This window comes from Chiloscyllium plagiosum, unplaced genomic scaffold (genome assembly GCF_037043375.1).
Source record: "Chiloscyllium plagiosum isolate Xiang-an unplaced genomic scaffold, Cpla_swu_hap1 HiC_scaffold_14, whole genome shotgun sequence".
Taxonomy (NCBI): domain Eukaryota; kingdom Metazoa; phylum Chordata; class Chondrichthyes; order Orectolobiformes; family Hemiscylliidae; genus Chiloscyllium; species Chiloscyllium plagiosum.
Window position 1 is genome coordinate 83,496,036 of NW_028270152.1, and position 15,929 is coordinate 83,511,964.

Sequence of the window (15,929 nt, forward strand, 5' to 3'; positions counted from 1 at the left end):
TTTGAATGTGGTGTCATAGGTAGACAGTGGGTGAAGCAGGCGTTTGGGATGGTTACCTTCATTGGGGAGAGCATTAAGGGTAAGAGTTGGGATGTCATGTTGTGGCTGTAAAAGACATTGGTGGGGCCACCATTATAATATTGTTGATCAGTAGGAAGAACTCATCTAGTTCACTAACCTCCTTTAGGGAAGCACATCAAATATTCTAACCTGGTCTGGCCGACATGTGACTCCAGACCCACAGCAATATGGCTGACTCTGAGCTACCCTCTCAGTAATTAGTAGAGGGGTCAAAGAACGTTGTTCCAGGCAGTGACACCAACATCCCATGAATGAATATATATAAATACATATATCCCTCCCTACCTCTGCAAACCCCTCCAGCTGCAGCAATCCGTCCTGGCTTTGTAACACCCTGACCACTCTCTATAACACTCTGACCACCTCCAGCACCTTCACCTCTCCCTGTTCCTATTGTGTCAATGAACTCTGACCGTGGATCCCCTTCCCACAGCCCTCCTCCTGCGAGCAGACTCATTGCAATGCATTAACATTTACTCCTAAAACACACTCTCACTTCAGGATTTTAAGTACTTTTTGGTGATCTTCTCAGCCTCATAATCTCGTATGATTCCTTTTGTCCTGAGTGAGGGATCAGTGGGAATTTCTTGCTGAGGTTTTTACTGTTTCAATTGATTGTCCTTTTGTTGAGTATTTTGCATTGTCCCTTCAAATGTTTTCCACTATTCATTTACATGCACATATTTCAGTCTGTTTAGCGTGTTTACCTTGGTCAGTTCTCCTCTCAAACTCATGTCATTGGCTACTTTTGTTTCTAGTTGTAGCTTGTCCTTTCTGTGATTCACTTTAAAACTTTATATTTATTTAAACTGCACTTTATCACAATTTCCCGAAGGATCTCTCCAGGTGACATTACTCATTCACTAAGTTTCATTACACGGTCGCTGTGCGATAGTTATGTCCCAAGCCAGTTGCATAATGTGTTTTTCAAAGAAACACTGAAAAAAAAATTAACCGAACTCCTCTTCCAATATCAATGTTGTCCGTGTGACTGTCCCATATTATACAAATATTGAAATTTTCCAAAATTATCACAATGCCTTTGTTAAAAAATTCCAATAAGTTCCTGTTTAATGCAGTGATGAGCAATGAAATGCTGTTTGGTGGCTAAAACTGTTCTGCTGCTTGTGTCCTTGGCAAGTAGTAGCCAGAATTTACATTCAGAATGACTCTACTTCATGATCTGAGGTCAAATGCTTTCTCTGTAATGCCTTTGTTAACCATTATTGTTAGCGTTGCCCATTTTGCCTGAGTTTGCACAAGATTACGAACCACTGAATATTTTTGTTCACCCTGTATCCATGTCTCCCTGGTGTCTAAATCTCTTTTATCTCTGTGTCACAAATCCATCTACCGTATTGCAGCAACGTTGTCCATTCAAAAAATAAACATAATATACTCTCTTCCACAATGTCCTGTCACAAATCTATTTGCTGATGTACAATTTTAGTTAAACTCTGTCCCATCCTGTTCCTTTCTGCTTGTCTTCAGCCACATTCCCATGCTGTTCCATTGCTTCACCTTTCCCTTTGGATTTGGAAAGCTCCTTTCACCTGCATCCTCTCTGTCAGTTTAATGCCCTGTCCATAAACCTACCGACATGATTGGCCAGGACACTGGTCCCAGCACAGTTCCAGGGGGACCATCCTAATAGATTTTTTTTAAAATCAGGTATGGGATGTGAGAGTCTCTGGCTGACCAGCCTTTCTTCCCCAGTCCTAGAAGCCCTTGAACTGAGTAACGTGCTCGGCCATTTCAGAGGGTAATCGAGAGGCAAACACTTTGCTGTGGGTATGTCGTGCAGACCACGTGAGGATGGGCAGATGTCCTTCTCTAAAGGACAACTGTTTGGATTTGTTGTACATCAGTAATGGTTTTATACTTAGTTGTGGATTGTTAATTATTATTTTTAAAATTATTGATTTCAAATGTCTCCTTTTCAGATGGCAGGATTCAATCCTGCCTCCCCTGAACATTAGCTGAGGTTTTGGATATATTCTCTCGCAATAATACCACGAGGCCATCACTTCGCCTGCTCACTGGGTGCTCATCCCTGAGCACTGATACCAGGGCATCATGAAGCTAAACCCATTCTTCCGACACAATTGTGTGATCCTGACACCTTCCAGCAATCTGGGACTATTACTTAATATCGCTCCATTTTCCAGATCTCTGGAACTCAGTGCCATTCTCCATGTGTAACCCTCACTGCATCTGTTTAATTTCCCATTCTGTCTATTTCTCTGTCTCCTGTAGGTACTCAGGAAAGTCCTGACTCAATAGCCTTCCCAGCTGCTGGGTGGATCGTCGATCACCACATTGAACACAGTTGGTCTGCCAGAGAGAGACAAAGGGAAAGGAGATCTGGAGCTTTCAATAAATCCTGTAGTGAAGTATGGTCACCCACAGTGCACAGAGCAAAGAACAATGAGAGGGCTCCAAACACCTGTTAACACAACATGACATAGATACAGTGCTGGAGGGGAGCACAGTACACACACACACCCCAGGCTCAATCACCACCCCCATGTAAGTTCTGTTACACTGTTGCAGAGTAGTGATTTTTAATGTATCTATGGCATGTCTTGTGGTCCAGTGTCTTCAATAATTTTTAATTCCTATAACCGATCCTATCGCTGTAACCTCCTCCCTTCCCGATAGTCCCTACACAGATTTGAAATGCACTGCATTCCAGACTACCATCCCCATCCCTGTAACTTGTTTCACTGTCTACAACATGCCTTATCTCCATCGTCTCCTCCTCCAATAAGGTAAAAACAAGGACTGCAGATGCTGGAAACCAGAGTCTAGATTAGAGTGGTGTTGGAAAAGCACAGCAGGTCAGGCAGCATCCGAGGAGCAGGAAAATCGATGTTTCGGGCAAAAGCCCTTCATCAGGAACAGAGGCCTGGATCCTGCAGAGTGGGGAGATAAGTGAGAGGGGGTGGTGAGTGGGGATGGGGAGAAAGTAGCATAGAGTACAATAGGTGAATGGGGTGGGGAAGAAGGTGAGAGGTCAGAGTGGAGGATGGGGGAGGTAGCAAAGTATACAATGGGTGAATGGGGGTGGGGATGGGGGTGGTAGGTCAGAGACGAGGGTGGAGTGGATAGGTGGGAAGGGAGATAGGCCATAAGGACAGGTCATGAGGGCGGTGCTGAGCTGGAAGCCTGGAGGTGGGGTGAGATGGGGGAAGGGGAAATGAGGAAACTGGTGAAGTCCACATTGATGCCCTGGGGTTGAACTGTTCCGAGGCAGAAGGTGAGGCGTTCTTCCTCCAGCCATCGGGTGGTGAGGAAGTGGCGGTGGAGGAAGCCCAGGACCTCCATATCCTCGGAAGAGTGGGAGGGGGAGTTGAAATGTTAGGGCACAGGGCAGTGGGGTTGATTGGTATGGGTGTACCAGAGATGTTCCCTAAAGTGCTCTGCTAGAAGGTCCAGTCTCCCCAATGTAGAGGAGACCGCATCGGAAGCAACAGATACAATAAATGATATTGGTGGATGTGCAGGTAAAACTTTGGATGTGGAAGGCTCCTTTGGGGCCTTGGATGGTGGTGAGGGGAGAGGTGTGGGCGCAGATTTTGCAATTCCTGCAGTGGCAGGAGAAGGTGCCAGGAAGGGAGGGTGGGTTTTTGGGGGGCGTGGAACTAACCAGGTAGTCACGGAGGGAATTGTCTTTGCGGAAAGTGGAGAGGGGTGGGGACCGAAATATATCCCTGGTGGTGGGGTCCGTTTGGAGGTTGCGGAAATGTCGGCAAATGATTTGGTTTATGCGAAGGTTGGCAGGGTGGAAGGTGAGCACAAGGGGCGTTCTGTCCTTGTTACGGTTGGAGGGGTGGAGTTTGAAGGCGGAGGTGCGGGATGTGGACAAGATGCGTTGAAGGACATCTTTGACCACGTGGGAAGGTAAATTCTGATCTCTAAAGAAGGAGGCTTACTAGTGTGTTCTGTGGTGGAACTGGCCCATCTGGGAGCAGGTACGGTGGAGGGGGAGGAATTGGGAATAGGGGTTGGGAATTTTGCAGGCAGTAGGGTGGGAAGATATATAATCTAGGTAGGTGTGGGAGTCGGTAGGTTTGTAAAAAAATGTCGGTGTCAAGTCTGTTGTCATTAATGGGGATGGAGAGGTCCAGGAAGGGGAGGGAGGTATCAGAGATGGTCCAGGTAAATTTAAGGTCAGGGTGGAATGCGTTGGTGAAGTTGATGAATTGTTAAAACTCCTCGAGGGAACACAAGGTGGTGCCAATGCAGTCATCAATGTTGCGGAGGGAGACGTGGTGAGTGGTGCCATTGTAACTACGGAAGATGGACTGTTCACTGTAGCCAACAAAGAGAGAGGCATAGTTTGGGCCCGTACGGGTGCGCATGGCTACCCCTTTGATCTGCAGGGAGTGGGAGGATTTGAAGGAAAAATTGATAAGGGTGAGGACAAGTTCAGCTAAACAAATGAGAGTATCGGTGGAAGGGTACTGTTGTGGACGTCGGGAGATGAAGAAACGGAGGGCTTGGAGGTCCTGGTCATCGTGGATGGATGTGTAGAGGGATTGGACATCCCTTGTGAAGATGAGGCGTTGGGGGCCAGGGAAACGGAAGTCTTGGAGGAGTGGAGGGTGTGAGTGGTGTCTCGAACAAATGTGGGTAGTTTCTGGACTGGGGGATAGGACAATGTCGAGGTAGGCAGACATGAGTTCGGTGGGGTAAGAGCATGCTGTGACAATGGGTCAGCCAGGGTGGTCAGGCTTGTGGATCTTGGGAAGGAGGTAGAACCGGGCAGTGCTGGGTTCCTGGACTGAGGTTGGAAGCTGTGGGTGGGAGATCTCCTCCTGAGGTTATGAGGTTCTGTATGCTCTGGGAGATGACGGTTTGATGATGGGAGGTGGGTCATGGTAGAGGGGGTGGTAGGAGGAGGTGTCCTCGAGTTGGCATCATGGCTTCATTGGTGTAAAGGTCAGTGCACCAGACTACCACAGCACCACCTTTATCTGCTGGTTTGATGGTGAGGTCGGTATTGGAGCAGAGGAAGTGGAGGGCTGCACGTTGTGAGGGTGAGAGGTTGGAGGGGGGGGGGGAATGGGGTAGATAGGTTGAGGCGGTTAATGTCTCGGTGGAAGTTGGAAATGAAGAAATCAAAGGCAGGTAATAGGCCAGCGCGGGGTGTCCAGGTGGGTGGAGTTTATTGGAGGCCGGCAAAGGGTTCCTCAGAAAATAGGCGGGAGTCTTCTTTGTAAAAGTAAGCTCTGAGGCGGAGATGGTGGAAGAAGTGTTCGATGTCACGGCGTGTATTAAATTCATTGATGTGTGGACGGAGGGGGATAAAGGTGAGGCCTTTGCTGATGACTGATCATTCGTCCTCAGTGAGGGGGAGGTCAGGGGAATGGTGAAAACTCGGCAGGACTGGGAGCTGGGACCAGGCGTAGTTGTGGAGCTGGGGGAGGCGATGGAGCCTGTAACTGGAGTGGGTGTGGTGTTAGGGGGAATGGGGATGGATTCATGAGCAGGGGTGGTGTTCCCCTCAGGGTTCTGGGGGCAGGGATGGTGACGGTGGGACCTGGGGGGGGTGTCAGCAGAATGCAGGTGAGTGGTATTGGTGGGGGCGGAAGTGGTGGCAAACACGGCAGTGGGGGGGGGCTGGAAGTCACTGAGTGTATGACATCAGCGATGATGTGAGGGGCGGAAGTGATGTCACTTGTGGTGTATGAGGAATTGTGAGGGGCAGAAATAGCATTTACTTTTCTTTAACCAATAATTTCCTGTCACAAATCTGTTTGACAATGTCGTATTTTAATTGAACTCAGTCCCTTACTGTTTCTTTCTTTTGGTTTTCATTCATATCTCCATGGTGTTCCAATATTTCAAACTTTCTCTTTGGATTTGGGAATTTCCATTCACCTGAGACCTGTCCCCCTCCTCATCTGTGTCCATTTATTGCACACTGCATAATCCTGGTACCAGAGGAGCCTATCCCAATAAAATAGCTCAGTCCTCCCTGAGTACTGGTAGCAGTGCTCACTGGTCAGAACCACTTCTGATAATACCATTGTGTGATCCTGACACCTTCCAGCACACCGCTGATATCACTGTCTCTCTCCATGTGATATCCCTCACTGTGTGGGTCTAATTGCTGTCTCTGTCAGTGTCTCTCGCTCTTCCAGCTATTCCAGATCCTGAGCCAACAGCATTCTCCACTCCAGAGGGAAGTAACTGCACAGGCCATGGATGGAGACTGTGAATTTCCAGATCTCTGTGGGACTCAGTGCCATTCTCCATGTGTAACCTTCATTGCCTTCGTCTAATTTCCCATTCTGTCTACTTCTCTGTCTCCTGTAGGTATTCCTGATGTCCCTGACTCAGCAGAATTCCCAATTCCTGTCTCGTCCATCACCACATTGAAGACAGTTGGTCAGCCAGAGAGAGATGGAGAGTGAGATCTGGAGCCTTCAGTAAATCCTGCAGCCGGTAAGTTCACTCACAGTAAACAGCACAGGGAGGAGTTAGTGGACTTTAATTCAGACCCTGAGGGCATGATGTAGGAACAATGCTGGGCAAGGAGCATGAGAAAATTCTCAGGCTTCATTATCACCATCTGTAAATTCATCTGTTCCACAAAACCCTCCCTACGTCTGTCAGTTACTCCATTGTCTGTTTCATAAATACCACTTCCCCAATCTCTATCTGCCCCTACAATCCTGCCTATCCCTGTAAACTCCTCATATCAGTAAAACTCTCCAAGTTTCTGCCTTTGCCTTTAATCCCGGGTTCTGTCACATCTCTCCTTAACTGAAGAAAAACAACTCTTGAGGTCCTTAAGCTATCCGTGTCGGTGTAGTCCTTTCCAGACCTGAAAAACCTCCCTGTCTTTGTGACTTTGTTGAACTCCTACTACCTTCATGATCTCTGTAACCTTCCTGTCACGACAACACAAAGCTCTGTACCTTAGTAACCTTCCTCCAACTGTTAGACTCCTCCTTGTCTCTGGGCACAAAGCAGAGTGACTCTGCTTCTCTCATAAATTAGTTCCTGCATTTCTAATGATGACTATGAACTCTTCCTGTCTCTAAAACGCACTCAGTCTCTGTAAACTCTGCTGGTCCCGATTGATGTCATTTCCTTCGGTAACTACAAACCTTTATACCTTTAATCTCCTCCAGACGCGACCACACAGTTTATTTCTATAACCTCTATGAGTGATTGAGTCATAGAGATGTACAGCACAGAAACAAACCCTTCGGTCCAACCCGTTCATGCCAACCAGATATCCCAACCCAATCTAGTCCCACCTGCCAGCACCCAGCCCATATCCCTCCAAACCCTTCCCATTCATATACCCATCCAAATGCCTCTTAAATGTTGCAATTGTACCATTCTCCAGCACATCCGCTGGCAGCTCGTTCCATACTCGTACCACCCTCTGTGTGAAAAAGTTGCCCCTTAGGTCTCTTTTATATCTTTCCCCTCTCACCCTAAACCTATGCCTTCGAGTTGTGGACTCCCTGACCCCAGGGAAAAGACTTTTGTCTATTTATCCTATTCTATCCATGCCCCTCATAATTTTGTAAACCTCTGTAAGGTCACCCCTCAGCCTCCGAAGCTCCAGGGAAAACCGCCCCAGCCTGTTCAGCCTCTCCTTGTAGCTCAAATCCTCCAATCCTGGCAACCTCCTTGTAAATCTTTTCTGAACCCTTTCAAGTTTCACAACAATTCTTCCAATAGGAAGGAGACTGGAATTGCAACAAAATATTCCAACAGTGGCCAAACCAATGTCCTGTACAGCCGCGACACGACCTCCCATCTCCTGTACTGAATACTCTGACCAATAAAGGAAAGCATACCAAATGCCGCCTTCTCTATCCTATCTACCTGCGACTCTACTTTCAAGGAGCTAGGAACTTGCACTCCGAGGTCTCTTTGGTCAGCAACACTCCCTAGGACCTTACCATTATGTGTATAAGTCCTGCTAAGATTTGCTTTCCCATTGGCCCATCTGGTCCAGATCCTGTTGTAACCTTCTTCGCTCTCCACTACACCTCCAATTTTGTTGTCATCTGTAAACTTATTAACTATACCTCTTATGCTCGCATCCAAATCATTTATGTAAATGACAAAAAGTAGAGGGCCCAGCACTGCACTCGTCACAGGCCTCTAGACTGAAAAACAACCCTCCACCACCACCCTCCGTCTTCTACATTTGAGCCAGTTCTATATCCAAATGGCTACTTCTCCCTGTATTCCATGAGATCTAACCTTGCTAATCAGTCTCCCATGGGGAACCTTGTCGAATGCCTCACTGAAGTCCATATGGATCACATCTATCACTCTGCCCTCCTCAATCTTCTTTGTTACTTCAAAAAACTCAATCACGTTTATGCGACATGATTTCCTATGCACAAAACCATGTCCACTATTTCTAATCAATCCTTGCCTTTCCAAATACATGTACATCTTGTCCCTCAGGATTCCCTCCAACAACTTGCCCACCACTGAGTTCAGGCTCACCGGTCTATAGTTCCCTGGCTTGTCTTTACCGTCCTTCTTAAACAGTTGCACCACTTTTGCCAACCTCCAGTCTTGTGGCACCTCACCTGTGACTATTGATGATACAAATATCTCAGCAAGAGGCCCAGCAATCACTTCTCTAGCTTCCCACAGACTTCTCTGGTACACCTGATCAGTTCCTGGGGATTTATCCACCTTTAACCGTTTCAAGACATCCAGCACTTCCTCCTCTGTAATCTGGACATTTTGCAAGATGTCACCATCTATTTCCCTACAGTCTATATCTTCCATATGCTTTTCCACAGTAAATATTGATGCAAAATATTCATTTAGTATCTCCCCCATTTTCTGCAGCTCCACACAAAGGCCGCCTTGCTGATCTTTGTGGGGCCCTATTCTCTCCCCAGTTACCCTTTTTTCCTTAATATATTTGTAAAAACCCTTTGCATTCTCCTTAATTCTATTTGTCAGACCTATCTCATGTCCACTTTTTGCCCTCCTGATTTCCCTCTTAAGTATACTCCTACATCCTTTATACTCTTCTAAGGATTCACTCGATCTATCCTGTCTATACCTGACATATACTTCCTTCTTTTTCTGAACCAAACACTGAATTTCTTTAGTCATCCAGAATTCCCAATACTTACCAGCCTTCCCTTTCACCCTGACAGGAACATACTTTCTCTGGACTCTTGTTATCTCATTTCTGAAGGCTTCCCATTTTCCAGCCATCCCTTTAGCTGCGAACATCTGGCTCCAATCAGCTTTCAAAAGTTCTTGCCTAATACCGTCAAAATTGGCCTTTCTCCAATTTAGAACATCAACTTTTAGATCTGGTCTATCCTTTTCCATCACTATTTTAAAACAAATCGAATTATGGTCGCTGGCCCCAAAGTGCTCCCCCACGAACACCTCAGTCACCTGCCCTGCCTTATTTCCCAAGAGTAGGTCAGGTTTTGCACCTTCTCTAGTAGGTACATCCACATACTGAATCAGAAAATTGTCTTGTACACACTTAAGAAATTCCTCTCCATCTTGAACACTATGGCAGTCCTTGTCGATGTTTGGAAAGTTAAAATCCCCTACTATGACTACCCTATTATTCTTACAGATAGCTGATATCTCCTTACAAGTTTGTTTGGCAATTTCCCTTTGACTATTGGGGGGTCTGTAATATAATCCTAATAAGGTGATCATCCCTTTCTTATTTCTCAGTTCCACCCAAATAACTTCCCTGGATGTATTTCTGGGAATATCCTCCCTCAGCACCGCTGTAATGCTATCCCTTATCAAAAATGTCACTCTCCCTCCTCTCTTGCCTCCCTTGCTATCTTTCCTGTAGCATTTGTCTCCTGGACCATTAAGCTGCCAGTCCTGCCCATCCCTGAGCCATGTTTCTGTAATTGCTATGAGATCCAAGTCCCATGTTCCTAACCATGCCCTGAGTTCATCTGCCTTCCCTGTTAGGCCTCTTGCATTGAAATAAATGCAGTATAATTTATTAGCCCTACCTTTTCCCTGCTTGCCCTGACTGTTTGACTCACTTCTGTTCTCAGCTGTACCCGTCTCAGATCGAGCTCCCAAAATCCTCCCTGTGATTGTTATCACGTCCCATCCCTGCATTCCTCCAAATCCATGTAAAGTCCTTCCATTCCTAAAACCTTCCCTGCACCTGTCACCTGTTCCAGCTTCCACAACCCTCCCTATCTCTGTAAGATACCACCCCCACCCCACCCCGTCCCAGTGCTGTATCACTAAATGCCAGTAGTCACTATAATATCAGGGTAAGGTGTGAAAGCAGGAATACTGTACTGGGTTAGATGATCAGTCGTGATCATATTGAATGGTGGGACCGACTCTGTGGTCAAATGGCCGATACCTGCTCTTCTTTCCTGTGCTTCTCTATAAGCTTACTATTTATATAACCTCCTTCATGTCCCCACAGCCCTCCCTATCTCCATAAACTCCTTCAGTCCCCACGACTCTTCCTATCCATGTAACCTGAATCATTCCCCACAAACCTCCCTAACTCTATATCCTCTAAAAGGCCCTATGACCCTCCCTATCTCCATAATCTCATCCTGACCCAACGACCCTCCCATTCAATGTAACCTCCTTCATTCCCCACGATCCTCCTGATCTGTGCAACCTCCTTTAGGCCCAACAGCCCTGCAGCTCTCTTTGGCCCCTTTCAGGCCCCACAGCACTCCCTATCTCCATAATGTCCTTCAGTCCCCACGACCCTACTTATTTCCAAAACATCTATTGCCTGTTGAACCTGTAAGCTACCTTTTTCAGATGGATAAACACGAACTCCCATAACCCTTTCTGCTGCCAGTCTGAAACCAAACAGTGTTAACCTGATAGTAGGTCAGGATCTGAAATATGTTTGAAAGGATATGTCAATGAACAATAACTGGACCCTTAGAAACGCTTTTAATAAAAAGAGAATGTGTTTTTGAGCCTGTTGGGTTTTGTTTTTATTGGTGAGAATATAAATGTCAGTATAGATACGGGTGTAGGAGTGGTTGTACCGAGGATGCGGTTTATTTGAATTTTCAGAAACCTTTACTCAAGTTTCAATAAGGGCTAAAGAGTAACTTGGTAGAGAATAGGGCACCTTAACTGTCAGGAGGTGGGTGAGATATTAGACAAAATAGTGTTGTCAGAATTTACTGTGGAGAAAGACATGGAAGCTCAATAAGTTGGGGAAATAAATAGCGATGTCTTGGAAAGAATCCTCAACAGAGAAGAAAAAGTGCTGGAATCTTAAAACAAATAAAGGTAGATCAATCCCCAGTCGCTTATTAGGTCAATCCGAGAATTTTGTGGGAATCTGGGGAAGAGATTGCAGTATCCCTTACAGAGATATTTATGTTCTTAACAGACACAATGAGTTACTGGAAGACTGGAGGGTGGCTAATGCTGTTCCATCACTTGAGGTCTGCAGGGAGCAGCCAGGAAATCACAGACCAGTGAGCCAGTTACATGGAGCAGCACGGTGGCTCAGTGGTTAGCACTGCTGCCTCACAGCACGAGGGATGCAATTTCAATTCCAGCCCTAGGCGACTGTCTGCGTGGAGTTTGCACATTCTCTCCAAGTCTGCGTGGGTTTCCGACAGGTGCGCCGGTTTCCACCCACAGCCCAAAGATGTGCAGGTTAGGTGAATCAACCATGCGTTGTTCAAAAAAAGGGAATAGAGATAATCCTGGGAATCACAGACCTGTCAGTCTTCTGTCTGTGATGTGCAGATTATTGCAGAGGACTCTGAGATCAAGGATTTATGATTCCTTGGAAAACCATAGTTTGATTAGCGGAAGTCGTCATGGCTTTGTAAGGGACAGGTCATGCCTCGAAAATCTTATTGAATCCTTTGAGAGTGTGACAAAACACATTTATGGCTCATTGAGAAAGTACAGTACATGGGATACAGGGAAACCTGTCTGTCTGGATACAGAATTCCAGGACCATAGAAGACAGAGGGTGATGACAGATGGAAATCATTCAGCCTGGAGCTCAGTGACCAGTGGTTTTCTGCAGGGAGAGGTCAAAAAATTTCTGCTCTTTGTGATTTCTGGATGACTTGGATGTGTGAGTGGAAGAGTGGGTACGTAAGTTTGCCAATGACACGAAGGTTGGTGGATTGGTGAATAGTGTGGATGTCTGCTGGAGGTTGCAATGGGACATTGACAGGGTGTAGAGCTGGGCGGAGAAGTGGCAGATGAAGTCAAATCTGGAAAAGTGTGAAGTGCTGCATTTTGGAAGGTGAGACTTGAATGCAGAATACAGGGGTAAAGGCAGAATACTGAATAGTGTGGAGGAACAGATGGATCTTGGATTTCATGACCAAAGATCCGTCAAATTTACCACCAAGCTGATAGTGTTGTTAAGAAAGAATGTGTTGTATTGGCTTTCATTAGCTGGGGGATTGAGTTTTAAAGCCATGAGGTCATGCTGCAGCTCTATACAGCCCTGTTTAGACCCTGATTAGAATACTGTGTTCAGTTTTGATCCCTTCATTACAGGAAGTATGTGGAAGCTTTAGAGAGGGTAAAGAGGAGGTTTACTCGGATGCTACCTGGACTGGAGAGCATGTCTTATGAAGAAAGGTTTAGGGAGCTAAGGCTTTTATCATTGGAGTGAAGAAGAGTGCGCTGTGACTAGGTAGAGGTGAACAAGATGGTGTGAGGCAAAGATAGAGTGAACAGTGAGACACCTCTTTATCCCATGGCATACATGGTACAAGGGGGCATAATTGTAAGGTGATTGGAGGATGGGTAAGGGGAGATTTCAGATGTAGGTTCTTTACACAGAGAGTGGTGGGTGGGTGTAACGGGACATTTTAACAGACTCGTGGATAGGCACATGGATGATAGCAAAATGAAGGGTTTTGTTAGTTTGTTTGATCTTACAGTCGGGTAAAAGTTAGTTTGATCTTACAGTCGGGTAAAAGATGGCCATGGCATCATGGCCGAAGGGTCTTGTGCTGTACTGTTATGTGTTCTACGTTCTGTATGGTAAACTGGGTAATAAGCTCAGATCCATGTAAAAGGATATGGCATTCAGGAGGAGCTAGTCAACTGGATACAAAATTGGGCTTGATGGTCGGAGACAGAGGGTGATGGGAGTCATTTGCCTTTCTGACTGGAGACATGTGCCCAGCAATGAAGTGGGTCCCCTGTTGGTTGTCATTTGGATAAATGGTTTGGATTGGAATATTGGTTTTGTGGTAAGTAAGGTTTTTGAGTGACACTGTAATTGTTGGTAAAGTGGACAGTGAAGAAAGTTATCTGTGATACAACAGGATGAACAGTACACTGGGATAGTGGGCTGAAGAATAGCAGATGGAGTTTAATTAGATAAATGTGAGGTGTGCCATTTTGGTGAAACAATCCAGGGTGGGACCTGTACAGTTAATGTTTGGGTCCTGGGTAGTGTTGTCAGTCAGTGACCCAGGGATGCAGGTACACAGTTCTTGTAAGTAGTGTCACAGGTAGACAGGCTGGTGAAGCAGGTATTTGGGATGGTTACCTTCATTGGGCAGAGCAATGAGAGTAGAAGTTGGGATGTCATGTTGTGGCTGTACAGGACATTGGTGAGGCCACCATAAAAGCATTGTTGATCAGTAAGAATTACTCATCTGGTTCACTTATGTCCTTTAGCGAAGAACATCTGACATTCTAACCTGGTCTGGCCTGCACGTGACACCAGACCCACAGCAATATGGCTGACACTGTGCTATACTCTGGGTAATTAGTGGGGCAAAGAATGTTGGTCCAATCAGTGACATCCTCATCCCATGAATGAATAAATAAAAATACATATGTCCCTCCCTACCTCTGCAAACACCTCCAGCTGCAGCAATCCGTACAGGCTTTGTAACACCGTTCAGGCCCTGATCACTCTCTGTAACACTCTCACCACCTCCAGCACCTTCATCTCTCCCTGTTCCTTTTGTGACATAAAACCTTGACAATTATTCCCTCTTCCATCTGACCTTCTCCTACGAGCAGACCCTTTGCAATCCCTTTAAAACTTACTCCTAAAACATTCTCTCACTTCAGGATTTTAAGTACTTTTTGGTGATCCTCTAAGCCCGATAATCTAATATGATCCTTTTTACTTGAGTGTGGGACTGATGGAGATTTCTTGCTGAGGATTTGTCTGTTTCAATGGAACATCCTTTTGTTGAGTGTTTTACACAGCTCCTTCAAATGTTTTCCACTGTTCATTGACAGGCACATATTTCAGTCTGTTTAGCCTGTTTGTCTTGGTCAGTTCTCCTCTCAAACTCATGTTATTGGTTATTTGTGTTTCTAGTTGTAGCTTGTCCTTTCTGTGATTCAGTTTAGAACTTTATATTTCTTTAAACTGCACTTTATCACAATTTCCCAGAGGATCTCTCCAGGTGACATTACTCATTCACGAAGTTTCATCACACAACGGTCGCTCTGAGATAGTTCCGTCACTAGCCAGTTGCACAATTTATTATTCAAAGAAACACTGAAAACTAATTCTCTGAACTCCTCTTCCAATATCACTCTTTCCAGTGTGACTATCCCACATTATGAGAATATTGACTTTTCCCAAAATTATCACAATGTGTTTGTTAAAAATTCAAATGAGTTCCTGTGTAATGCAGTGATGAGCAATGAAATTTTCCTACTGCAAAAAATACGGAGGTATGGCATTGAGGGTGAGTTGGAGGTTTGGATTAGGAGTTGGCTGGCTGGAAGAAGACAGAGGGTAGTAGTTGATGGCAAAGGTTCATCTTGGAGTGCTGTCACTAGCGGTGTTCCGCAAGGATCTGTTTTGGGACCATTGCTGTTTGTCATTTTTATAAATGACCTGGAGGAGGGGTTAGAAGGTTGGGTGAGCAAGTTTGCGGATGATACGAAAGTCGGAGGAGTTGTTGACAGTGAGGAAGGATGTGGCAGGTTACAGCGGGATATAGATAAGCTGCAGAACTGGGCAGAAAGGTGGCAAATGGAGTTCAATGTAGCAAAGTGTGAGGTGATTCACTTTGGTAAGAGTAATAAAAAGATGGGGTACTGGGCTAACGGTCGGATACTTGGTAGTGTGGATGAGCAGAGGGATCTTGGTGTCCATGTACACAAATCTTTGAAAGTTGCCACCCAGGTAAATAGTGCGGTGAAGAAGGCATATGGCGTACTGGCTTTTATTGGTAGAGGAATTGAGTTCTGGAGTACTGAGGTCATGTTGCAGTTGTATAAGACTCTCCACACTACCATCTGGAGTATTGTGTGCAGTTTTGGTCGCCATACTATAGGAAGGATGTGGAGGCACTGGAACGGGTGCAGAGGAGGTTTACCAGGATGTTGCTTGGTATGGTAGAAAGATCGTATGAGGAAAGGCTGAGGCACTTGGGGTTGTTTTCATTGGAGAAAAGAAGGTTTAGGGGTGACTTGATAGAGGTGTATAAGATGATTAGGGGTTTAGATAGGGTCGACAGTGAGAATCTTTTTTCCATGTATGGAGTCAGCTATTACAAGGGGGCATAGCTTTAAATTGAGGGGGGGTAGGTATAGGACAGATGTTAGGGGTAGGTTCTCCCTGCCAGTAGCAGTGGTGGACTCTCCCTCATTATGGGCATTTAAGCGGGCATTGGATAGGCATATGGAGGATAGTGGGCTAGTGTAGGTTAGGTGGGCTTGGATCGGCGCAACATCGAGGGCCGAAGGGCCTGTACTGCGCTGTATTCTTCTATGTTCTATGTTCTATGAAATGCTGTTCGGTGGCTAAAACTGTTCTGCTGCTTGTGTCCTCGGCAAGTAGTAGCTAGAATTTACATTCAGACTGACTCTACTTCATAACCTGAGACCAAATGCTTTCTCTG

General features: G+C 45.8%; 1 long non-coding RNA gene across 1 annotated transcript in view; it reads left to right on the top strand.

The window, feature by feature from the left end:
• The first annotated feature begins 2,509 nt into the window (after positions 1-2,509).
• LOC148148002 (uncharacterized) overlaps positions 2,510-15,929 on the top strand; it is a 56,736-nt gene continuing 43,316 nt past the window's right edge. The window contains exons 1-2 of the long non-coding RNA XR_015759280.1: positions 2,510-2,610; positions 6,406-6,534. This is a non-coding gene — a long non-coding RNA (uncharacterized LOC148148002). The remainder of the gene's footprint in view (positions 2,611-6,405; positions 6,535-15,929) is intronic.